Below are 25,263 nucleotides of genomic sequence, written 5' to 3' on the forward strand. Positions count from 1 at the left end.
TTTGGCTTTGTCATGGTGGCCACATGACCCAGAAGCTGTACGCCGGCTGTGGCGTTTGCCCTTCCTAGGCTATACATATAGGGGAAGGAGTAAGTAAGGGGTTAAGTGGCTGGCCCTAGGCTAACCAATAAACAGAGGGGGGAGGAGCTAGGGGCAGCTGAAGAGAGTCAATTAGAGTGGATGAAGAGCAGTTGATCAAGGGAGTTGGTTGGTGGGTGGTTGTTGATTGTGTGGGTTGGTGGTGAGGTCTAGTGGTGAGCGTAGGCAGGGTTGTAACCAATATTTTGAGTTGTTGAAGTTTTTAAATAAACACTTATTATTTTGTTTAAAATTGCACCCTGTCTGTGAAAGTTATTACCAGGGAGGGGATCCTGGTTGGTGGCAGCGAAGCGTGTGGTGGCACAGGGATCAATAGTCCGTCAAACGACCGGGGACCCTGTGTGATCGCCACAAAACTGGTGGCAGCGGCGGGATAAGATCAATACGCCAGCAGGAGACATCAATAAGCCCGTGGAGGGATATTGAAATCGTTGTGCCTGTTCACCACAAAATTGGCAGAAGCAGCTGGGGGTTAAACAATACACCTGGAAGGGGAAGGGTAAATCTGTGAAGTGATAACCTAGCCCGGGGGTGTAGTTGTGGGTACCCAAGGACGCTGCAAGGCTAAGATAACAAAAGGAGAAAAGAGAGCTCACAAATCTGTTCTGGCAGAGGGTTTTGACTTGGGGTCGGGGGAAGTAAGCTTAACGGGTAGAGAGAAGACCCATAGCAGAACTTTGAGACCCGAGTCTGGAGAAACCTAGCCAGGGGGAACAGTGCTGAGAGTAGATTTCTCTTATTTTGTTAATTTAACTGTCAATCCTCAATCACACAATATGCCACCTAAAAAGACAAAGAACCCTGTGAGGGAACCAGCTCAAGATAGCTCTGAAGGGGAGGAAAATGGGAATCCTCTGAGGGAAGAGCAGAGCTTAGAAGATGAAACTAATATTGGACCTGAGGCGAGAGAGCCACAAGTTTCTATAGAATTAGAAAAGTGGAAACTAGAACAACAATATAAATTAGAATTAGAAAAAGAAAGAATTCGAGCTGAGCAGGAAAGCAAAAGGGAGAGCGAAAGAATTCGAGCTGAGAGGGAAAGTGAGAGCGAAAGAATTCGAGCTGAGAGGGAAAGTGAGAGCGAAAGAATGCAATTTCAGTTGGAAATGAAGAAACTAGAATTAGCAGCAATGGAGAATCAAAACAACAGTAATAACACCAGTAGTCAAACAACAGGGAAGGTAGATTTAAAGCGATTCCCTGAGTTCAAGGAGAAAGATAGCCCAGAGGCTTTTCTGATATCATTTGAGAGAGCCTGTAAAGATTTCCAAGTGAAGGATGAGGAGAAAATGGTGATCTTAAGGGCTAGAATTAGTGGGGTACTGGCAGAAATATACGCCCAAATGACAGAAGAACAGTCAACAGATTTTGAGATGTTTAAACAATTAATTTATACGAGGTTTGGAATTACCTCAGAACAACTAAGAAAAAAATTCAGGAGTGTGACAAAGTTGAGAGAAGAAACGTATGCTCAGTTGGGGGCAAAAATTACAAATTACCTCAAAAAATGGTTAGAGCAGGAAGGTGCGGATTCAATTCAAAAAATCAGAGAGGTTATTGCGTTGGAGCAATTTTATGCCACCATAACTGGGGAGCTGAAATATCTTGTAAAGGAAAGAAGTCCTAAAACCATCCAGGAGGCAGCAAACATAGCTGACCAAATTAATGAAATTAGGGACCATGGATTTGATAGTCCAAAATTTGGCGGGAAATTGTGGGGGAACCCCAGAAACCAATTTCAATATGCTAAAGGAAGCTCTTCTCCGATAATAAAAAAGGGAAACATACCACAGTCAAAAAGCCCAAGTGACGTGGGCCAAACTAACACCCATACCTCTGAGGTAAAAGAAAATAAATCTAATTATACTGGGGGAAGAGATATGAGGTGTTGGTCGTGCAATAAACTGGGCCACAGAAGCTTTGAATGTAAGACTGGTGAACAAGTTAAATCTGGGAGCACAAACACTCAAAAACACTCTTATTGTATCCACTCAGTAGGGCAGGGTGAGGCTAAGCAGGTTGCCACGGAAACCGAAGCTCTAGCTAGGCCTGAGACAGAGGAGATTCCTGAGGCCTCAGTAATACACTGTTACTTGATTAAACAGAATGATTTGCTCTTGAGAAAGTCAGGAGAAAATATTTGGATTGAAAACAAAAAATATCTAGGGTTAAAAGATACCGGATCCCAAATCACAATTGTTCATCCTGAGATAATCAATCCCGAGAGAATAATTCCAGGAAAAACTATAGAATTAAAAGGAATCGCCAAAGAGCCAGTTAGACTCCAAATGGCTGAGGTAAACATTAAGTTACATGACTGGAGTGGAAAGTGGCAAGTGGCCATTTCAGAGGAAATCCCCACTGCGGTGCTTATCGGTTGGGATCTCCTGGAGCATGTGCAGAGTGCGTTTGTTATTAACCGCTCCAAGGGGGGCCAACTGTCAACTGATACTGAGGGAAGCGAAACAGTTGCCAATGAGGGCAGGACTCAGAGTCCTCAAGTTGAAACTTTGAGTGAGCCAGGCTTCCTAATACCTTTTAAAACTACTCAAAAGACTAATTTCTCTCAGGAACAAAAGAATGACATGGGACTAAATGGCTGTTTTGAGGCAGCAAAATCTACTGTTCCATTAACCCCTGATTGCCCAGAGAGGTTCTGCCTAGAGGAGGGGCTGTTATATCGTGAAGCCCTTAGCACACCTTATAAAGGGGGAGGAGGAAACTGCAGACAACTAGTGGTTCCTCACATGTACAGAGAAACAATCATAAAACAAGCCCATAATAGTATTTTTGGGGCACATATGGGGATAACTCGGACCAAACGAAGAGTGGCACAAAATTTCTATTGGCCAGGAATGGGGAAGCAAATTAGAATGTATTGCCAAGCCTGTGACATTTGCCAGAGGCAGGGATCAGGTCAGGACAAAACCAAGGCAAAACTGTGTCCTTTACCTGTAATCTCCACACCAGCCCAGAGTTTAGGACACGACGTGGCACAACCCGTGCCTAGAGCAACCAAAAAGGGGAATGAAATGCAACTAGCCTGGGAGGAACCATCCCAAATCGTGTCCATAATAAATAATGCAAACTACCTTATCCAGCAGGGGGATGAGGAACAGAAAGCCCCATATTTAGAATGCAAGGTCTTTATATTTGACATTGGGGGGCAGGCCTGGAAAGTTTATGACTGGTCACATATTACCACAGTGGTGATTTTTGGAAAATATGACCCTGAGCTTATGGGTTACGCCCATTCAAGAGGAGTCAGAGTTGTTTTAAAAAGTGACCTATCTGTGAGATCAGTTAGAACAACTATTCAAAGTTATGATAAACCATTCATCAGTTGGAAATATAGAAAGGAAAACATACTGAAAGTTATAGTTGCCAGGGTGTCCCATCAACTTTCTATGAAAGTGAAAGTGTTTCCTACACTAGAGATTGTGTGGTGGGAAGTTGGGTACCCTGCTGCTCATGCAGCACAAATAAATGCCCAAGATGAACGTGGTTACACAGCATTAACGTGGCCACCACATCAAAGACATAAAAAAGTAGTCTTCAAATTGCTTGAAGTGGGAACTGATAATTCAATACAGACCAAAGATGGACTGACAGCCAGGGAGATTGCTAACAGCAATAGGCAATCAGAGCTTTTTAGTCTACTTTCATTGAGTAAACACGTTTGTCCAAAAAGCTTCAGCAAGCTGACTAAAAAAGAAGCTATCCACAAACTTTTGAAAGCAGTTCCCAATGAATTCAGAAGCCAGATAACCAGTTCTTATGCTGCTTTTGATGACTTGGAGACGTTTGTACAAGGCATCGAGCTTGAACACTTAACAGAGATCCTGAAGGAGAGCAAGGGTGATCCAAGAGAGCTTTTGACCCTGAGAAACAAAGACTCTACACAGCTTGGAATCCATAATCGTTACAGACGCATCGACTGCAGGGATCGGAGTGGGACTGTGTCAAATGGCGGGGGAAGACAACTTGCATCCCATCACGTGTGGCAGAGAAAAGACTGGTGCCCAGAGAAAGACACTTCTTGTGGCGGTTAAGGACAATAAGGAGCGTGAAAGGATCCTGGACATCGTGGCAGATGCCTTATCACGAAGACCCGAAGGCAAAGATTAAAATGGACAGTTACAAATTTTCTTGCAGTTAACTAAAGGTTTAATATTGCATGATCTATTGTATATAATGGGGGGGAAAAACAATTATTCAGCCAGCATAAGATGAGGAGTTAAGGTTAGTAAACTTAGAAAAATGTTTGTTTGAATTAAGGTGTCACGCAGTTTGATCAGGAGTATAACTCTGTCCAGTTATCCCTCCTGAATCAAACTTATTTAAGGGGGGAGGTATGTGGCGTTTGCCCTTCCTAGGCTATACATATAGGGGAAGGAGTAAGTAAGGGGTTAAGTGGCTGGCCCTAGGCTAACCAATAAACAGAGGGGGGAGGAGCTAGGGGCAGCTGAAGAGAGTCAATTAGAGTGGATGAAGAGCAGTTGATCAAGGGAGTTGGTTGGTGGGTGGTTGTTGATTGTGTGGGTTGGTGGTGAGGTCTAGTGGTGAGCGTAGGCAGGGTTGTAACCAATATTTTGAGTTGTTGAAGTTTTTAAATAAACACTTATTATTTTGTTTAAAATTGCACCCTGTCTGTGAAAGTTATTACCAGGGAGGGGATCCTGGTTGGTGGCAGCGAAGCGTGTGGTGGCACAGGGATCAATAGTCCGTCAAACGACCGGGGACCCTGTGTGATCGCCACACCGGCTCCCTCGGCCAGTAACGTGAGATGAGCACCGCAACCCCAGAGTCGGACACGACTGGACCTAATGGTCAGGGGTCCCTTTATCTTTACCTTTACATTAGTCCACAATAAATGGTAAATAAAGGTATTGATCTCACTGACAATAAACCTGGATCTGGGCTGAGCCTCTTTAGATAACACCAATAACAACATTTGATAATCACAATAGACACACAACATAGCCCAGAGTTCTCCATGGTACATAGTTTTTCTCTGTAATGGGGATTTTTTCCTCCCTGTGTGAAGAAATGCGCCATAATCATCATGTATGAGCCCTGGTCTGCAGTTTGCAGTGAGGCCAGGGACAGATTTTCACCTTAAGGAGAACTAGCCTATATTTTTAAAAAATTGTCATTTATTATTAATCTCATATAATGAATGTAGAATCTTACATATGTCAATTAAAACACCTAGAAAGGACAGTTGCCCAAACAAGCTCAAAACTTCAGGTAATTTGGTCATCTGGAGCATTGCCCATACAATGGCTGGATTGATAATGGTGCCAATGCCCGCAAGAGGGCCAAGACTCTGAACTCTCATTAAAAAGAAGCAAGCCCCTAGAAGGAAAGTTATACAGCAAAATGTACAGGCACCCCTCTAAGCAATTTCTGTGAGATAAGGCAGCTCCTAGAAGGAAAGTTATACAGCAAAATGTACAGGCACCCCTCTAAGCCATTTGTACTCCAGAAACTATACAAACTTTATGGGTCCTAAATAGTTGCTTTTACCCCCTCCTCTTTAGTACTTCCTCCTCTGGTTTCCTTTTATCGTCTGTGGAATCTCTTAAGAACAACTGGAGTCCAACTTTGCCCTTCCTTCCTTCCAAATAATCAATATGCATATTTTCTCTCGTGATTTCATTGCAGATAAGCTATTCCCCCATGAGTGTTTTTCTACAATGGTACTACACAACAGAAAGAAGAAGCCTAGGCAATCATGAACAACTCACTGTGTAGTTATTTATGTATTCAAAACATCCATAATTATACAGCTTAACATGTATATGTATATGAAGTGTACAATAAAGTCTAAAAGATACAATAAAGGAAAAAAATCAGAAATATCAAATTCAATTAAAGTACTTGCTTCTTTTCTGTATAAATAAGTGTTCAAACAAACAAACAAACCCAGAAATTCTTACTATAAACACACTTGACTAGCTAAACTGAGCTTGACAATTATTTATTTCCCCTTGTCTCATGACTACAATCTGTTAGATTGTCAATCCTGGTTGGTGTCTCATGGAATCCATGCTTTAATGCAGGGGTCAGAAAACTTGTTCAGCAGGGGGCCAGTCCACTGTCCCTCAGACCTTGTGAGGAGCCAAAAAAATTGGGGGGTGGGGTGGGGTGGGGTGGGGTGGATGAATTCCTATGCCCCACAAATAACCCAGAGATGCATTTTAAATAAAAGCACACATTCTACTCATGTAAAAACACGCTGATTCCCAGACCACCCGTGGGCTGGATTTAGAAGGTGATTGGGCTGGATCTGGCCCCTAGGCTTTAGTTTGCCTACCCATGGCTTGAAACACCATGCCAGAACAAAATATTCACCATGAGACAGAGGCAGCCGCGCCCTATGTTCCAGTGACAACATTTCCAGTAGTATTTCAAAATGGCAGCCAGTTTTTTTTATGTTTCGCATAGACACAAACACACTATGCAACTAAAAATGGCACTGATAAACAGACCAAGATTGAATAATTAAAACAGAGGCATTAGCATCCAAGACAAAGTACAAATTTGCTGCAGAAGACTTGCAAGAGGCTGTCCATGCTCTGGGAGAAATAATAGCATATATGTGGGAAACTCCACCCCCCCCCAGCTGTTCCAGCTATCCCAATAAAAATGCTAATCTGCTTATTAAGAAGGGAATGAGATTTGAAATGAAACCCAGAACAATAAATGTAGCTTGCACAAGTAACAGAAGCCCAGCTATTAAAGAAATAGAAGAAACATAGTAATACTCAGTTCTTTTACCCTAAAGAAGCCACAGTGAAGTAAATGCCACTGCTTCAGAACAGGAATGGCAGCGGCGGCGGCGGCGGCAGTAGAGTCAGCAGCCACGGTGGGGATTCACACTTCCCAGAACAATTCGCAACACAAAATTCACGCTTCTCCAAATTCAGCAATGTAGTTCTCCTACCGTAAAAATTGCAGAAATGTATATATGGGAAAATACGCATAAAATGCATATTTGAGTGAAAATAGTGTACAAAAATGCATTATATCATGGAAAATTCCCTGTAAAAATGTATTTATTAGGATAAACAGTAAAATGTTGAAAATTTTCACGAGGACTTTCAAAAAAAGAAAACACATGGAAATGTGGCAAACTGAATTTAAGTTTGGAGAAATGAGAAACAGAACCCCAAAAATGGCAGTTTTGCCGTCAAGACTTTTACAATCGGCTCCTCTCAGAGTCAGAAAGTAGCTCACACAACAGATATAAATTTACATTGGCAGATACAGCATCTCTCAAAGTTATGAATTGTATATGTTTCAGGTATTGTTAGAGAAAGGGAGGCTTGCTGACCCTATTTGTCAATTAGGGCTCTTACATGGATTTTGGGTACCATATTGCTTCTTTGCTCACGCTCATCTGGGTTCCCAGGAGCTGGCAGCATCTCAGTCTCCGGACTAAGGCAGAGAATCAAAGGTTAATCCCTGTTCACTCTTATATCTAGAGTGAATTTCAAGAGCCAAGATTTATGTCTTGGCAATAATCATAATCATAATCATAATAATTTATTTATACCCCGCCCATCTGGCAGGGTTTCCCCAGCTACTCTGGGTGGCTTCCAACAGAAAATGCAATAATCTATTAAACATTAAAAGCCTCCCTAAACAGGGTTGCCTTCAGATGTCTTCGAAAAGTCTGGTAGTTGTTTTTCTCTTTGACATCTGGTGGGAGGGCGTTCCACAGGGTGGGTGCCACTACCGAGAAGGCCCTCTGCCTGGTTCCCTGTAACTGCCCAGGCCACAACATTTCCCCAAACCACACCTCTCACTGGCCTGTTCTGGGCTATCATCAGTCACCATGAAATTATCTCTCTTGGTGAGCTGCGGACATAAGACGGTCAGTCCACCATGAGGTACTACCCCTCCCCTAACATCCCATACACCCCATCATTATAGAAAGAACCCAAACCATGAGCTGCTTCCTTCTAGTATTTTAGCAGGAGCACCACCTCAGAGAGCCAGTGTAGTGTAGTGGTTAAGAGCGGTAGACTCGTAATCTGGGGAACCGGGTTCGCGTCTCCGCTCCTCCACATGCAGCTGCTGCGTGACCTTGGGCTAGTCACACTTCTTTGAAGTCTCTCAGCCCCACTCACCTCACAGAGTGTTTGTTGTGGGGGAGGAAGGGAAAGGAGAATGTTAGCCGCTTTGAGACTCCTTCGGGTAGTGATAAAGCGGGATATCAAATCCAAACTCTTCTTCTTCTTCTTCTTCTTCTTCTTCTTCTTCTTCTTCTTCTTCTTCTTCTTCTTCCACATCAACGAAGCTTTTATCCCCAGTTCATCCAAACCTACAAATCATATGGTCGTGTGGGGAAGAGTCTGACATTTTTTCCGGGTCATGTGGCCAGCATGACTAAGCCGCTTCTGGCGAACCAGAGCAGCACACGGAAACGCTGTTTACCTTCCTGCCAGAGCGGTACCTATTTATCTACTTGCACTTTGACGTGCTTTTGAACTGTTAGGTTGGCAGGAGCAGGGACCGAGCAATGGGAGCTCACCCCGTCACAGGGATTCGAACCTCCGACCTTTGCTTGGTTTTAGTTATGGGAAAAAGAAGTTACACTAAGATTACAAAATCCCACAAACCATGACCCAACCAGTGACCCACCCACCAGGGTACAGAGAGGAGTACACAACGCTCCTTATAAACTACATTTACAGTTCAATTAACAACACCTGCTGTACTCCTTCACATCTGCAAAACTAGGTCATGAGATTTACAGTAACTTTTAAAGAGGTCTACATTTTGTGGAATAATAATGAACCTTGATATCTGAACTAATCAACAATGTGGAGGAAGGGAGCCACAGAAACTCTCTGGAAATTTCTGAGGAAACACCGTTAACCACAACATTTATCTTTGGCTACCTGTCCAGCTGCAACTTGCCCTTGGCCTAGATCAAGCTCATTGACTCCATGCTATCACGATGCAGCAACTAATTTCTGCCTGGCGGCATTATGCTTATAAACTGCTCTTTCTTGGTACTGTGCCATAAACATTACTGCTAGGCGGGAAACAAACAGGAAGATACGAGAGCTATAAGCTACTTTATCTACAACTACCGAGTCCCCCCCCCCACCTTCTCTTTTGGCTCATATCCTGAGCATGGCAGTGTAAATAGGAATAAGAGCAAACAAGAAAAGATAAGAGGAGCTTGACAGCTCAGTCGGTAGAGCATGAGACTCTTAATCTTAGGGTCATGTTGGGCAAAAGATTCCCGCATTGCAGAGAGTTGGACTAGATGACTCTCACAGTGCCTTCCAACCCTTCAGTTCTATGAGTTGGTATTTATTTATTTTTTAAAATCATATTTATTGATTTTCCAATATATATCTCCAATTACCAATCAAATTAAAATCCAAATTAATTATACAGTTCCCAATTAAAACAATTCCAATTATACCATTTTTTTATAATTTGTGGACTTCCCATGTCTCGGACTCCGGAGCGTTTTTCACATCTCTTTCAGTTGCCTTCACAGTCCAATACTTTCACAGCCTCTGATATATGCCAGCAAGCAGACCAGATTATAATGAATGTCTCTGTATGGATAAAGTCACTCTCATTCCAAATACCACATTCCGGACGGCGCCATCTTCTCTTTCTTTCTATTACAAACCGAACTTCTTCGCACAGCACTCTCCCCTGCGCGCATTCCCATCCACCCCTTTCCAGGAGAGCCAGACACCTCCATAAATTCCACTATCAATCGTCCAGCAAGGCTGGCTTCTCCCTTTGAAGTGGTGTTCAGCTTCACGAGCTCTCCTCAGCAATCAATCTTTGCTGCACCATTACCAGCCGGAAGTCCCCCATTGCTATTAAATCATTCCAAATCTTGTTTCAAGTCCATACAGTTTGTTTATGTAACGTCCAATTCTACCTAATCCACTCTCAGTCTTTAAAGTCTGCTTGCTATTTCCCTGTGAAAGTGGATTTTCTGGGGGAGGTTTCACCCGTGTTAAGTAAGATATTGAGGCAAAGCAAACGAAGGGTCCAGAGCTCCCCCCCCCTCTTCTCCCTCTTTCAAATACCAATGTGAAGTCCACATCTTCTTCCAGTTTTCATTCTTAACCACTCAGGGCTGCTGTTAGCAACTATGAGTTGGCATTTATACTGGTCTGTGACTGGTTAATGTACCAGACAATGAGGTAGTAACTATCTGAACACCCAGGTTCCACTTCTGCCACCCCAAGCTTAACTGACTTGTCTCATATCCTGATGCTCCCAATTAATAAATAATAGCAATGTTGTATTTCATTGTTAACTTAATCAAAACCTGGCAAAAACCCTTTAAAGTGCATTCAAGTGGAACCCTTGAGTTGGCAGTTGGGGATAATTGAGTAGCAACTTTACCTTAGCCCCAAGATACGTGCAAGCAATGATATTTATTGAGCTAACAAATTACAGTGGGTCAACTGGAGATTAGCAATACAGTGGTACCTCGGGTTACAGGCGCTTCAGGTTACAGATGCTTCAGGTTACAGACTCCGCTAACCCAGAAATAGTACCTTGGGTTAAGAACTTTGCTTCAGGATGAGAAAAGAAATTGTGCAGTGGCAGCGGGAGGCCCCATTAGCTAAAGTGGTACCTCAGGTTAAGAACAGTTTCAGCTTAAGAACGGGCCTCCAGAATGAATTAAGTCCTTAACCCAAGGTATAGGTAACAGAACAACATTTTTATTAGTCCAACATTTCCAACCTCCTCCCATGGTCCTGCTATGCCAAAGGAAGTCTGTGCCCCTTATTCACAGACAAGTTCAGGGATGCAGCAAATGTGTAGGGTTACTTTGGACACCAATTCGGACAACAATTTGAAATTGTTTCAATATCATGTTTCAGCACAGAGGCTGCAGTAGCAATCGGAGTGTGTTGCAATAAGGAACCCCAACCAGCAGGTGGCAGCATCAAAGTTTCTGCAACCAACGCCAAGCCAGGAATTGCTAAACCTGGTCCAAGGTACTAGGGTCGCTCAATGCTTCCGCTCCTGTGTGTTATTTTAGCAAGAAGTGTTTCACCCCGTAAAGCTTATCAATTCCCCATTTAAAGCATTCTGCAGGATCTTCGCAAAGAGACAAGTACTTCCTATCTCTCGCAAAGAGACAAGTACTTCCTATCTCTCCACGAGGAGTTCTGTGACCCCCTGCTTTCCAGAGGTCACATGTTCAGGGCAGACCAGCATCCGGCTGCACCTTTCTGAGGGAAGCTGGCTGACAAGAAGATACAAATGGCCTAGATACCCTTCTGCTCATTAACTTATATTCCAGCCGTTACAATAAAACATGGAGGGCAACTCTATCCAACATGCATAATGCGTTTCAGTTCCCCTCGTGCCTTCTGCTTCTGCCAGTTGGTGGAGGGTGTTCTTTTCTCTACAGCTTTATGTAAAGGTAGCTGAGAGGAAAATGCAAGTGGGTGGCTTAGTAAACAGATTTCACCAATGGAGGCAAACTTTGCCTCCAGCGAAATTTCAAGGTTAAATATTTGAGGTGTTTCAACTTGGGACGGGGGGGGGGGAGGCTGGAGTCCATATAAGACTGAATATTCCCCAGGAAGATTTAACACATTCTTACCTGACACCTGCGAGGAATTAATTCAGATGATTAGTCCAGCTATTCTGTGAATTTGCCTTTCCCTAGCACTGGATTCCCCGTTGCAAATCTGAGGCTGGGATTGCAATTCTTGTTGTATGGATATAGTGAGAGATGTGTACACAGTGCCACCGGTGTGAATAGTGCTTTGCTGAGAGAAGGGATGTACACTGGTGGCCAAAATTGTGGAAACCTTTTGGGAAAAGTGTATTTCCAAGGTTTGAAGATTCATAACACCTGATTGGCTCCCTAAACATTCATGCTCATTGGCTGCATTCAAATGGAAAGCTACCGCATATCAAGTTGTGCTTCCTTTTTCTGGTTATTTGGTTATAACTTTTGATAGAATACAGATAATTCATCATCATCATCATCATCAACCTTTTATTGGCATCAAACAAACATACATACATACAAAACAGAAGCGGATTAATACTTTCACAGTGGCACAAACTATGTTTGAAGAGAAAAGAGACAAGACTCTGCTGTCCACGATCACATCTCTGGGACTGCTGATAACTCTGACAACTGCAGAATATTACGACGAGAAAAGAGCAAATGTAGGTATTGAGCTACCAATTTGGTAAGCTCCTGGTCAGTCCCCGTTAGTAGGAAATGTAAGACTTCCCGCTCTGGTCTCCTTCTAGGGATACAGAGCTGGTCCGGGGGTTGCTGGCAGAGATCGTCATAAAGTTTGCAGTGAAAAACCATATGAACAAGGCTTTCCACCTGGTGGTCATCACATGGACAGATCCTCTCACCCTCCACCCTGCCTGAGAACCTTCCCCATAGGAGGCAGAGCCGTCTCATCCATAGAGGCCGGTGGCGCGGCGCGCCAGGGCGCAGAGCACCCCAGGGGCGCCCCCGTGAGCCCGCCGGCATACCGGGCTCCCCCTCCCCAAACCGCCCCCGCCCCCATGGGCAGGCGGGCACTCGTGCGCCGGCGGGCGGGCTGTAAGCCGCCCGCCCTCGCCTCCCGGAGCCCCAGCTGGAGCGCTGAAGCGGTGCGGGGCTTTGCGCAACCTTCCAGCACTCCAGCTGGGGCTCTGGGAGGCGAGGGCGACCGGCTTGCAGACCGCCCCCCCGCCGGCTTGCAGCCTGCCCTCCCGCCGGTGCGTGAGCGCCCGTCCACCCGCCCCTCATCCTCCGCCCGCCGGAGCGCGGGCGCCCGCTCCAACGCCACGCCCCTCATCCCCCGCTCGCCCACCCCACCTCCCGAGGGGTGGCCAGCGCGGGAGGGAGGCGGGTGGAGAGGCGGCAGGCTGGGGGCTAAGACGGGCCTGATAGGAGGTTCGATGGATTTGCATTGAACCCGGCCAACTTTGTTGCATTACATTCTTCATTAAATTATCTTTCCACTAATATATAAATTTATGGTATTACTCCAAATAAAAGTGGTGTTATGAGCCACCAAACCTCAGAAATACTTTTCCACAAAAGGTTTCCACAATTTTGGCCACTAGTGTAGCTCAGCTCAGTAGCAGAGCATCAGCTTTGCATCTAAAGTGTCCAATCCTCAGACTCTCCAAAACAGGCTCTTGTCTGAAATGCTGGATAACTTCTTACAGTCAATGTCAACAATGCTGAGCTAGACGTACCAATAACCCTACGTAACTTAGTGTTCCTATGTACAGGCATGAAGACAGATCCCTGCCCAGGAGAGCTTCCAATATAAACATAAGGCAGTGTTTTTCAACCTTTTTTGGGCAAAGGCACACTTGTTTCATTGAAAAAATCTCGAGGCACACCACCATTAGAAAATGTTAAAAAATGTTTAAAAATGTTTAAAAATGTTTAAAAATTTAACTCTGTGCCTATATTGACAATATATAAAGTAATTTTTCAATTTTTCCCACGGCACACCAGGCAACATCTCGCGGCACACTAGTGTGCCGCGGAACAGTGGTTGAAAAACACTGACATAAGGAAAGGGGATCAAGGGAGGGAAGGTAGAAAGAAGGAAGGAAGGAAGGAAGGAAGGAAGGAAGGAAGGAAGGAAGGAAGGAAGGAAGGAAGGGTAAGTATGCCTCAGATGAATAGGGAGGGTCCCAAATTCAGGAGAAACATCCAATCAATTTTTCAGGAGAGAACAAATAATTTTGCTAAGTCTAGTAAGATTTCTCAGATTTCCGCTTCTGATAAAAAACAGTATCTAAAATCCTTCCATCCATCATCCTTCCATCCATCATTTGCCAGGTATGCAGCCTTTCTGCTTGCAAAGTGCCTCATGTGCACAATCACATTTTAGTGGAGAACCTTGAGGTCTATTTTTTTCTATTAAAAATATGCTATTGCCCTTCCTTCTGTGGTGCACTGCCAATGGACCTTTATTAACATTTCTGACAACAGTAAGTGATCTACGAGTCCAAGAATTGGGGGCCTGCTCTGCAATGGTGTGTGTCAGAAGCTTCTGAGAAAGGGATTTTTATAGTACATAATATAATGTGTGCACGTAGTTTAATTAATGTATTAATCTCAAAGCAATTAATCTCAGGGTGTGGAAAGCTGGTAGGGACTTTAAAGGGGGAGGAGTCCCACCTAAACTCCTGTCTCTCCCCACCCCATCAACAATGATACGTAATAGGCAGTTCATTTTCTAACGAGGCTGGTTCAATTAATACCATCACCTCCATTTAACTAAAATACAGGAGTCACGGGGACATAAAATATTACGAGGCTAATTCAGAACCTCTGGATCTCCCTCCCAACTACTCAAGCTTAAATGTCCTGAATTCATCAAGAGTAATTGTCCCAAATTAAATTTAAGACCTTGGAACACTCTTATTTGAGACAAAGTCATCGAGAACAGGTTAAGCCAAAGATTTAAAGGTAGCTCTATATCAAGGAGATTGCAGGGTGAAAAACAGAGCTGAGCAATTTATATTCAATGCTCTCAATAAATCAACACATCCTGCAGAGGGGCAGGGGGTATGATATTATGTAAATAGAAGTCCATGACTTCTGGTCTCCAAGGATGTTATCCATGCTGTTGAAAGCAGCAAGTTTCCTCTTAAAAATCAGGTGTGTGTGTGTGTTTGTGTGTGTGTGTGTGTGTGCTGCACTGATAAGAGACCCAACCATGTGATGGCAGGTCATTAAACACTACAGCAGTGCTGTGGGAGAGACTCAGGAAGGTAGCATCTATAGCACTGCTGTAACATCTAAACATCTAAGGATGCAGGTGGCGCTGTGGTCTAAACCACTGAGTCTAGGGCTTGCCGATTGGAAGGTTGGCAGTTCGAATCCCCGCGACAGGGTGAGCTCCCATTGCTCGGTCCCAGCTCCTGCAAACCTAGCAGTTCGAAAGCACGTCAAAGTGCAAGTAGATAAATAGGTACCGCTCTGGTGGGAAGGTAAACGGTGTTTCCGTGCGCTGCTCTGGTTCGCCAGACGTGGCTTAGTCATGCTGGCCACATGACCCGGAAAAACTGTCTGCGGACAAACGCTGGCTCCCTTGGCCAGTAAGGCGAGATGAGCGTCACAACTCCAGTGTCGTTTGCGACTGGACATAACTGTCAGGGGTCCTTTACCTTTACCTTTTTAGATCATTTTTTTTTCAAAAAAAGGTATAAGTAGAAAAATACGGACATACTCTTAAAAATATGAAGGGCTGTTCCAGGGTTGCAGGGATAAGCAGAATCATTGCACATGGCTCCACGATGAAAATGTTGGCTATCTTGTTGTTCTTCCAGACACCTTGTCCTGTTCTTACTATGGCCAGACATGTTTCGCCTCCAAAACACTTATTAGCCTGCTGTTGCATTTTGCGTCTCAGCATAACAGCCCTAATCCAACTAGGGGCACTACATGCATGGAAGCAGAACAAGGGGTTATAATCCTTGTGATCAGAAATTACATTTATAAAAAATGTAACTTTCTTTTGTGGCATATATGCCATATCAGAACAGCCTCCCACTGGAGAAGCTATCTTGTCCATTGACTGATAAATTAACTATTCATATTGTGCTTATCTATTACCGGTAGCTTTTTAATTATTTTTTTTTTAAAACAACACATTTTAATTTCATCCTTCCTCCAAAGATCTTAGGGCAACTGCATAGGATTTGACCATTTTTTCACACAACAATTGCATCATTGGACTGAAGTCCAAACTATATGGGAAGTTAACGGGGGGAGGGGGGAATCCTTTCACAAATTGACAGTGTGGGCTGATCCACATCAGATCCTATGATACACAGAGAAACAGACACACAGAGAGGCAAACTATGATCTTAGTCCAGATCAGGGTCCCTTTGCCTGCAAATCTGAATGTGGGGGACGCTCCCATTGGCTATTATTGCATGTGGGGGGGGGGTGTAGTATTCTACACCAGGCTTACCATGCTGGCATAAACTTTTACTGATTTTCGAGGAAAGGCCGTTTAAATGAAAATGGAGATCAACTGAGTATTATTGTTTATATCCTCCAGCTATTTTTGGTACTCAAATATAGTGGGATTGCAGCCATCTAAGGAGGAGAAACGTTTTGCCCCTTCGTTTTCTTCCAAGCCACTCATATTTTGAGCTTCAAGCATCAGCTTCGGTTTTCAGTGGCAGGGGTTCTTTTGTTGTTGTTTCACATAATAAGTGCATATCCAGGCTGCTTATTATCCACAAAGAGGAATTTGCACCTTGCAGCTTGTACTGTGCTTGACATAGTCTCCGCAGGACACTTCAGAAGCTTACATTTATAATCCTTTCTTGCTTACACTCACCTAGCATCTTAAGCATCTTAAGTTTTAAGATGAAAAGGAAAAAGTAGTTGCTTGTTGGTTATGGGGAAGAGGGGCTTCTCTCGGAGTACAAGTGGCTGGAAATGAGGATATGGGGGGGGGAGATCTGCAGGAATTCAAATTTTGCACGGGCTTTCAAGTGCCAGCCTAGCTTCCTGGAACATGTTTTGAGTAGAGAAGCAACACAGAGGATTAGCTCTACCTGTGATGGGAGATCTTAGATGTTGTCTGAAAAGGGGGTCCTTAGCATAGACAAGCAGACAACACAACTCCTTTCCATCCTTTCACAGTTAGGGCTGAGTTCATTTAAGGGAAGAGAGCGCATTTCATGCAAATTCCCAGCAGCACTGAAAAAGCGTCCTCCCTTGCCACATTTTTCCAGTGATTGCTAGAAAAGGGTTCAAAAGTGACACTTGTTTAGATGTTAAAGGTAAAAAGGTAAAGGGACCCCTGACCATTAGGTCCAGTTGCGGATGACTCTGGGGTTGTGGTGCTCATCTCACTTTACTGGCCGTGGGAGCCGGCGTTTGTCCGCAGACAGCTTCCGGGTCATGTGGCCAGCATGACTAAGCCGCTTCTGGCGAACAAGAGCAGCGCACGGAAACGCTGTTTATCTTCCTGCCGGAGCGGTACCTATTTATCTACTTGCACTTTGACGTGCTTTCAAACTGCTAGGTGGGCAGGAGCTAGGACTGAGCAATGGGAGCTCACCCCGTTGCAGGGATTTGAACCGCCAACCTTCTGATTGGCAAGCCTTAGGCTCTCTGGTTTAGACCACAGTGCCACCTGCATCCTTAGATGTTTAGATGTTACAGCAGTGCTATAGATGCTACCTTCCTGAGTCTCTCCTACAGCACTGCTGTAGTGTTTAATGACCTGTGCGACGAACCTCCACTTCAGACTCTCCCCTCGTTACTAAGTGAATTTTTAATCAGGTGTTCTGGGTCAAATTACAATGCACCCCACCTGTCCCTCTGAGGTCCGTCTGTTATTTCAATCCCCTTTTATCTATAATCTGGGGATCCCTTAGTAACGGGAGTTTTCCTGTCCAGCGGCCGTGGCTGGTTATATCCTCTGCTCTGGGCTTCAGGGGTTAACCTCTCCTTTGCCTACAGTTCGGGGTCTCTCTTTATTAGATCCCCTCACTATATCAGTTAGCTAAGCCCTCTTAGCAACTCGGTGGCAATACCAGGGTTTCCGCCCGCTAGCCCCTCCTGAGGGAACTGCAAGACACAAACTATCACCCTTCAGGTTAATTTTGTCCTTTCCCTGAGTTCACCTCCTCAAGAGCCTATATAACTCACTGGACCAAATGAACGACGATATTTTCTTAGCTCAACAATAAGAGGTCTTTATTTCTTACAGAACATAATGGTTTCAGTGATGGTTCATAAGCTTAGTTTCATAACAGTGTAAACTCTTTCTTTCAGCAACATATACACATCTTCAACAATCCTAACCTAACCTAACCTAAACCTAACCTGGCCCCACACCCTCCTTCTTCCAGTCACCACTCTCCTCACACTAAAGGCTCTTCCTCCTTTTAAAGAGCGGAATGTCCCGCCTCCCAAGGGGTATCTGCCACTCAAACTGGGGTGCCCATTAACTCCTAAAACACCGTGGGTTTCTGAACATCCCCTAACTTAGATCTGATTCATTACAACCTGCCATCAGATGGTTGGGTCTGTTATCAGTGCAGCAGCACTGTGGGCTCAGCCGTTTAAAACAGGCTTCCATATATCTGCTGTAGCACCAGCAATTCTAGAAGCATTGCCCTTACTTTGAATCGGGGTGTGTACACATTGCACAGTAATGTGCATTCAGTGCTAGACGCTGTTGTAGGCTGTGCTCTATTCCTACTTTCTTGTTATCATTGTGAAAAACCTGTTATCATTTTGCCATGACTTTGGGCCAGGATCTTAGGAATAAAAAATAATAGTAATAATAAAAAATTATTTGTATCCGGCCCTCCCCGGCCAAAGCCGGGCTCAGAGTGGCTAACAACAGGTAAAAATAGCACAGTGTACATAAAATCGCACAGTCAATTAATTAAAATACATTCTAGAATCAATTCAGAATCAAATTAATGGCAACCATTGTGTTAGAGTTCTATGAAGATTACAGAAGGAGAAAGGGGGTCACTGTGCCTTGGCCAAAGGCCTGGTGGAACAGCTCCGTCTTGCAGGCCCTGCAGAAAGATGTTAAGTCCCGCAGGGCCCTAGTCTCTTGTGACAGAGTGTTCCACCAGATTGGGGCCACGGCTGAAAAAGCCCTGGCTCTGGTAGAGACCAGTCTAACCTCCCTGTGGTATGGGATCTCCAAGCTGTTTTTATTAGAAGACCATAAGATCCTCTGTGGGACATACCAGGAGAGGCGGTCCTGTAGGTACGAGGGTCCTAGGCTGTATAGGGCTTTAAAGGTTAAACCAGCACCTTAAACCTGATCCTGTACTCCACCAGGAGCCAATACAGCTAGTATAGCACTGGGTGAATGTGATCCTGTGGCAGGGACCCCGTAAGGAGTCTTGCCATGGCATTCTGCACCCGCTGGAGTTTTTGGGTCAGTCTCAAGGGCAGCCCCATGTAGAGTGAGTTGCAATAATCAACCCAAACACACTGTGTTTGGATATTCATTGTGTGAGAGAGTGTATACATGACTGAGATTAGATTTCTCTAATCTTATTGTAAATGTCATCTAGGCTACAGGTAATCATCGCCACATCTTGAGGTGGTGAGTTTCAAAGTTAATTACGTGTACAGTCGTACCTTGGTTGACGAATGCCTAGCAAGTCGAATGTTTTGGCTCCCGAATGCTGCAAACCTGGAAGTGAGTGTTCTGGTTAGAGAACGTCTGACATGGCTTCCGCAGCTTCTGATTGGCTGCAGGAGATTCCTGCAGCCAATCGGAAGCCACACCTTGGTTTCTGAATGTTTTGGATGTCAAACGGACTTCCGGAACGAATTCCGTTCCACTTCCGAGGTATCACTGTAGTATGGAAAAGTTCCTCCTTTTGTCATTCTTTAAGCTATGGCCAATCAACTTCACTGGGCACTTTAGAGTTGAAGAATTATGAGAGAAGCTCTCATAGTTTCTAAACTTAGACTGTAAACTGCTCACAGCAGCAACTTGTCTATTGACTATGTTAGCCTATAAAACAAGATGATGATAAAGCAGCCACTCTGCACATCAGTCCTGAACACCTGGCTGGAGAAAGCTTACGTTGGGAGTGCTCTGCCATATCGCGTGCTGCATATTTATTCATTAAAGTAGCAAATTATCCTCAGGTGGATAGAAAAAGAGGAATATTCCCCATATTTTTTTTAACATAAAAAAAGTTTTGAAAGGTATTAGGTCATGCTGTGAATCAATTTTATGGCCATCAAAAAACATTTTACGGGGCAACCTGGTGTGAACTGACTCAGACTCCAAAAGAGCAGCCAGAATACCTGAAATAATTTGAGCAGCCAACGATCCATAGCATGTGACCTTTGCCTGCTCGCTCTGTTAATTGCTCAGATTTTGGATGGAATCTTTCCTGCTTAAAGAAGAAGTCAGAACTAATTGCTTTCAAGTATTTGAAACCTGTTTTGACATTCTCCATTATGGAAGGTTTCTCGCGCACCTGAAATCTTCTGTATTTCCATTATTCTTATTTTGTAATGGCGCGGTGACAGGTGAGCTAAAAAACGTGGATATGCTCGGTGCTTTATGAAGGACAATTGAATCGCAATTGCTCTTTATTTGTTTGTTTTATTTATTTTAAATCAGGCTGGCTATTCAGACTATTTGCAGAGGTTTCCAATGCAGCCCCAGGGACCATGCAAGACAGTGCTACAGGGGCTTACTAGACTTCTGGCTTCCTCTGCCTATCTGGAAATAAATACGGTGGTGCCTCGCAAGACGAAATTAATTCGTTCTGCGAGTGCTGTCGTATAGCGAAAATTTTGTCTTGCGAAGCACCAACGGGGGAATAGCAGTTTGACGGGGGGGAAATTGCGGAAATTTTTCGTCTTGCGAGGCAAGCCCATAGGAAAATTCGTCTTGCGAGACAGCCTTTCGCTAGCGAATGCCTTTCGTCTAGCGAGTTTTTCGTCTAGCGAGGCATTCGTCTAGCGAGGTACCACTGTATCACCTTAGAGACCAACTAAGTTTGTTATTGGTATGAGCTTTCATGTGCATGCACACTTCTTCAGATGATGACCGCATGAAATACTTACTGGCAGATGCCAACCCCTTGGTTTCACGTGGAGTGGCCCTCTATACATTGCAGGCCCTGAAACTCAGGACCACCTTTTTTGGCAAACTTGCCTTAGCCTTAGTCCTATGTATCTTCCTGACATGGACACTGTTGACATGCCCTGCTATTGTTCTCTGTTTTATCTGTATTATCCAGCACGATTTTACATTTAATGTTTTAACTGTATCTGTAGTATTCTTTGTATAAACGCACCAGGCCACTGCCTGGTCTTTTACTATGTGCTATGGCCATATGGCTAATGCAATAAATAAATTGATTGATCGTACCAATACCAAACTTAGTTGGTCTCTAAGGTGCCACTGGAAGGATTTTTTTTTTACTTTGTTTCGACTATGACAGACCAACATGGCTACCTACCTGTAACTGTAAATAAATATATTCAGGATTGAGAGAGGTGCTCACTGGTCAGAGTTTTGGGTTGGATGGGGCTTAAACTGTTGACAATACTACTATAGTTTCTATCAGAAAAGAAATCTCATGGTATAGGGTTCTTCATATGGACAGGGTTGCCTCTTATGGAAATAAATAGGTGGACAGAAACAGGCTCATGACATTCAAATAAAGCTTTTATTCCAAGGGACTTTGTCGTGCATAGTGAACTTTGTGGCGCGATAGTTTATGCAATTTGTTGCACAACGAGTTTCCACCTGCACGGCTGCTGTGCTGGATTCTTCTGTGGCACAAGATTAAAACTCACCCAGCTGCTAGTGCAAGAGCCCGTGCACTAGTGTACAGAGAGCACTGGATACAACCCTAGGTGAATGAAAACTCCCATCATCCCTGACCATTGGCCATGCTGACTGGAACAGAAGCGAGTTCGAGTTCATAGATTAAGAGCATCATAGAATCGTAGAGTTGGAAGTGACCTTAAGGGTCATCTAGTCCAACCTTCTGCAATGCAAGAATCTCAGCTGAAGCATCCATGATGGCCATCCAACCTCTGTTTATGCTTTTTAATGTGTTTTTATATTTGGTGTTCTGTAATGTGTTTCTAATGTTGTACACCACCCTGGGATCTTCTGATAAAAGGCAGTAAATAAATTGAAATAATTAATAATAATAATAATAATAATAATAATAATAATAATAATAACCTCCAAGGAATTAGACTCCGCCAACTCCCAAGGAAGTCTGTTCTACTGTTGAACAGCTCTTACTGTCAGAAAGTTTTTTCCGTATGTGTAGTCGGAATCTCCTTTCTTGTAACTTAAATCCATTGGTACGGGACCTACTCTCTGGAGCAGGAGAAAACAAGATTGCTCCATCCTCCATATCACAACTCTTGAGATATTTGAAGATGGCTCTCATATCTCCTCTTCTCCAGGCTAAACATACCCAGCTCCTTCAATCCTCCTTCCTCATAAGGCTTGGTTTCCAGACTCTTGATCATCTTGGTTGCACACATCCCAGCTTGATGATCTTGCTTGAAATAAGCAACTTCAGAAAGAAACATATGCACCCCATGTTTACCAAATGATGTTAAACAAGACAATAAGAGCTGTTTGACAGTGGAACTTGCTGCCAAGGAGTGTGGTGGAGTCTCCTTCTTTGGAGGTCTTTAAGCAGAGGCTTGACAGCCATCTGTCAGGAATGCTTTGATGGTGTTTCCTGCTTGGCAGGGGGTTGGACTGGATGGCCCTTGTGGTCTCTTCCAACTCAAGGATTCTATAAGAGTTCAAAAGCCCAATGGTGGTATTCCTGAAAGCAAACTAGGTTCCCAGTTTAAATCAAGCTTTAATTTTAACGTGTACAAGGGAAAGGGGTCTAGTTATCTTGGGCCATTTAGGGTCATTGACCTGTAATATTTCTGTAAGCAGGGCTCTTGCTGGGTCAGCATCCTGTGATCCCAGCTCCCAAAATGTAATTATATGCATTGACATGCATTGCAGAGCTGCCAAGTTCTGGTGTAAATTACCCTCTAAGCAGTTAAAGAATGAACCTAATAGGTCATCATCTGCAGTACCAGAATTTCCCCCCTCAGAGTTTTGAAATTTCTTGCCGTAAAATCCATTGCCAAGGATGTTCAGGGATATCTGAAGATTCTGCTCCTTCCATCCCTCCCAATACCTCCATTCTCTGGAGAAGTGCTTGAAGTGGGCTTCATTTGAAGGAAAATTGCTATTACTTTAGTAAGGCTACTAGTATTTTTAACATATTTTTACTGAAGATTTCTTGGTTTACAAAAGTATGTGCAATGTCTCTTTTTTCAAGTTACAGTTTCTACAGATCACTAGAGAGGGTATTAGAGAGTTTTTTTAAAACTCTCTAAAATAAACCCCAAAACCTCACTTTTGCTCTTTCTTTCATTGTATTCTTTCTGAACCTCAAAAAGACATGCCCTCATCCTGAGTTCATCAAACAATAGAATTCCAAACAAAGCAAGAGACAGAAAGCTCATTTTTATTGTATAGTATTACAAGGGGCCATGGGTGTGAGGGGCTGTGGTCTAGTTATCATGAATGGACCCTGTAGTTCTGAATTTGCCACTGCACTACTGCATTTGACATAGGTCTGCCTCCGGTATCCTTTAAGCACTTTCTGAAAGGTAAAACCAGATGCTTGAGACTTTAGAACAGACTCAGGTTGGCTGCCAGGAGATAACAGACGTTGACTGTCACATGTAAGATGAATGCATGTATGATGTAAATCCAGATCCACACGCCACATTTCTAAGCACACTTAGCTACCTAATACTTACACTGTCAGAAGCCAATAATAAAATGCTGCAGAGTACTGAAAGCTGCTGTCTGTCAGATATTAAACATGTCAATTACTAAATATAATTCTATATGCAATATTAGCTACTCTCAAATGTCAGTTGCGAACTATCAATATTAATGGGGAGTATATATAAATATGGTTAGATTTTTTTTTATTGACAAGGAATCAATTTTGGCGGAAGCAAATTCACTGCAGCTTTCAAAATATCCTAGCTCAATATTAAGCTGAGGGAACCATGTGTATTTTGAATTGTAACAACAGAGGAAGTATCCTCCTGTGATTGTTTCTTTAGAGCACTGTGTAATATAGACACCAACATTGCCCTTTGATTGATTTCCCTTTTTTCTGTCCGCATGATCATGCTACCCAAAATAATGTTCCTTTCTCAAAGCATCAATCAACTGAGGAACCTCAAATTCCTTTGGGTGCTATTACAACAAGCCATCAGAGACGGTTATTACACAGGTGTCGCCAGTTCTCACCGAAGAACCTCAGCATTATTTTGGGGGGTAGTATAGCAATCATATTTATTTGACTTTCAGCTCAACTGAAAGACTAGTTGAGCAGGAAAGCTTGATTTAAATCTAATTTATCTCACTGACAAGGGTGGGTAGATTCCAATCTTAAATTCTCCTGAAATGAACAAGAAACATGTTTTCAGACAACTTCTATTTACTTCATTTTTATTTATTTTAATAATTTGTATTGCATTTTTGAAAGCTGCAGAGAAAAGTATAAATTAAAAGTTACACCTAAATACACAAAAAGAGAAAAAAGGAGAAAAAAAGGGTTGTTTTTTTTTTTTTTTAAAAAAGATACAATTGTTCAAAGGATACAAACCATAATTTGAATATTCTATACAAAAAGGCTCCCAGAAAGAAATTACATTAATATTTCTTCTTTTCTTTCTTTCCTTACAATCACTTTCTTTCTGTTCCACCAAAGTTGTTTGAATCCCTCATATGTTAATTGACATCCCTCTATCCCTTTGCGGCTTCAACACTTCTCATTAGTTACCAATAATCTGTATTCCTTTATTTAAATAAATTTTTTCCATTATATCTGTGAAACTAATCTAAGCACAACCAAGTATTATTTTTGGAACCATCCTTAGTCACGTAGTTTTTGAAGCAAACCCATTCCTTTTTTACCTTGTTGCCTGAGTAGTTTCTTAATAGTTTTGTCATTTTGGCTAGTTTGAAGTACTCACACAACTTCAATTGCCACTTGTCTTTTGTTGGTATTAACTCACTTTTCCAATATTTTGCTATTTCAGTGGTGCTTCCATGGGGAAATGTCTGTGGACTGTCTCCCATCCCAATCCTAAAGGCTGCTGGGTGTATGCTTTGCAAAAGCTAAAGAAAGTGGCTAAGCTCACCACAGAAAACAGAAAACATTAGCAGAGCTGTCTTTACTAGGCCAACACCAATAAATACATGGACACACTATTTATGGATGTCACAAGTAGTCTTCTCTCTCTGAGCCCAGAGAGGGTTGTCTGCTTCAAAGTTCTTGCTGTCTTAAGTCCACAGCCAATTTCAGTTGCTTTCAAAGTCCTGTAACTGATAGAGCTCTCTGAGCTCTGAAGTCTGGCAGTTCTCCAACTTCTTCTCAGACAATCTATCCAAAAAGTATTCACTCAAATTCACAGTTCCAACAGCTAGCCTTCAGCTGTCCATGCAATCTCCTACCGCAACCCACACAGTATGCTGCAACCTGAGCCCTTATATACACAAAATTACTTGCTAAATCAGCTCAGTAGCACTGATAACAGTCACAATATGCCTGCAGGCGCATGTGGAGAATGAGTCATCGCGACTC

The sequence above is a fragment of the Lacerta agilis genome, chromosome 14, assembly GCF_009819535.1.
Source record: "Lacerta agilis isolate rLacAgi1 chromosome 14, rLacAgi1.pri, whole genome shotgun sequence".
NCBI lineage: Eukaryota > Metazoa > Chordata > Lepidosauria > Squamata > Lacertidae > Lacerta > Lacerta agilis.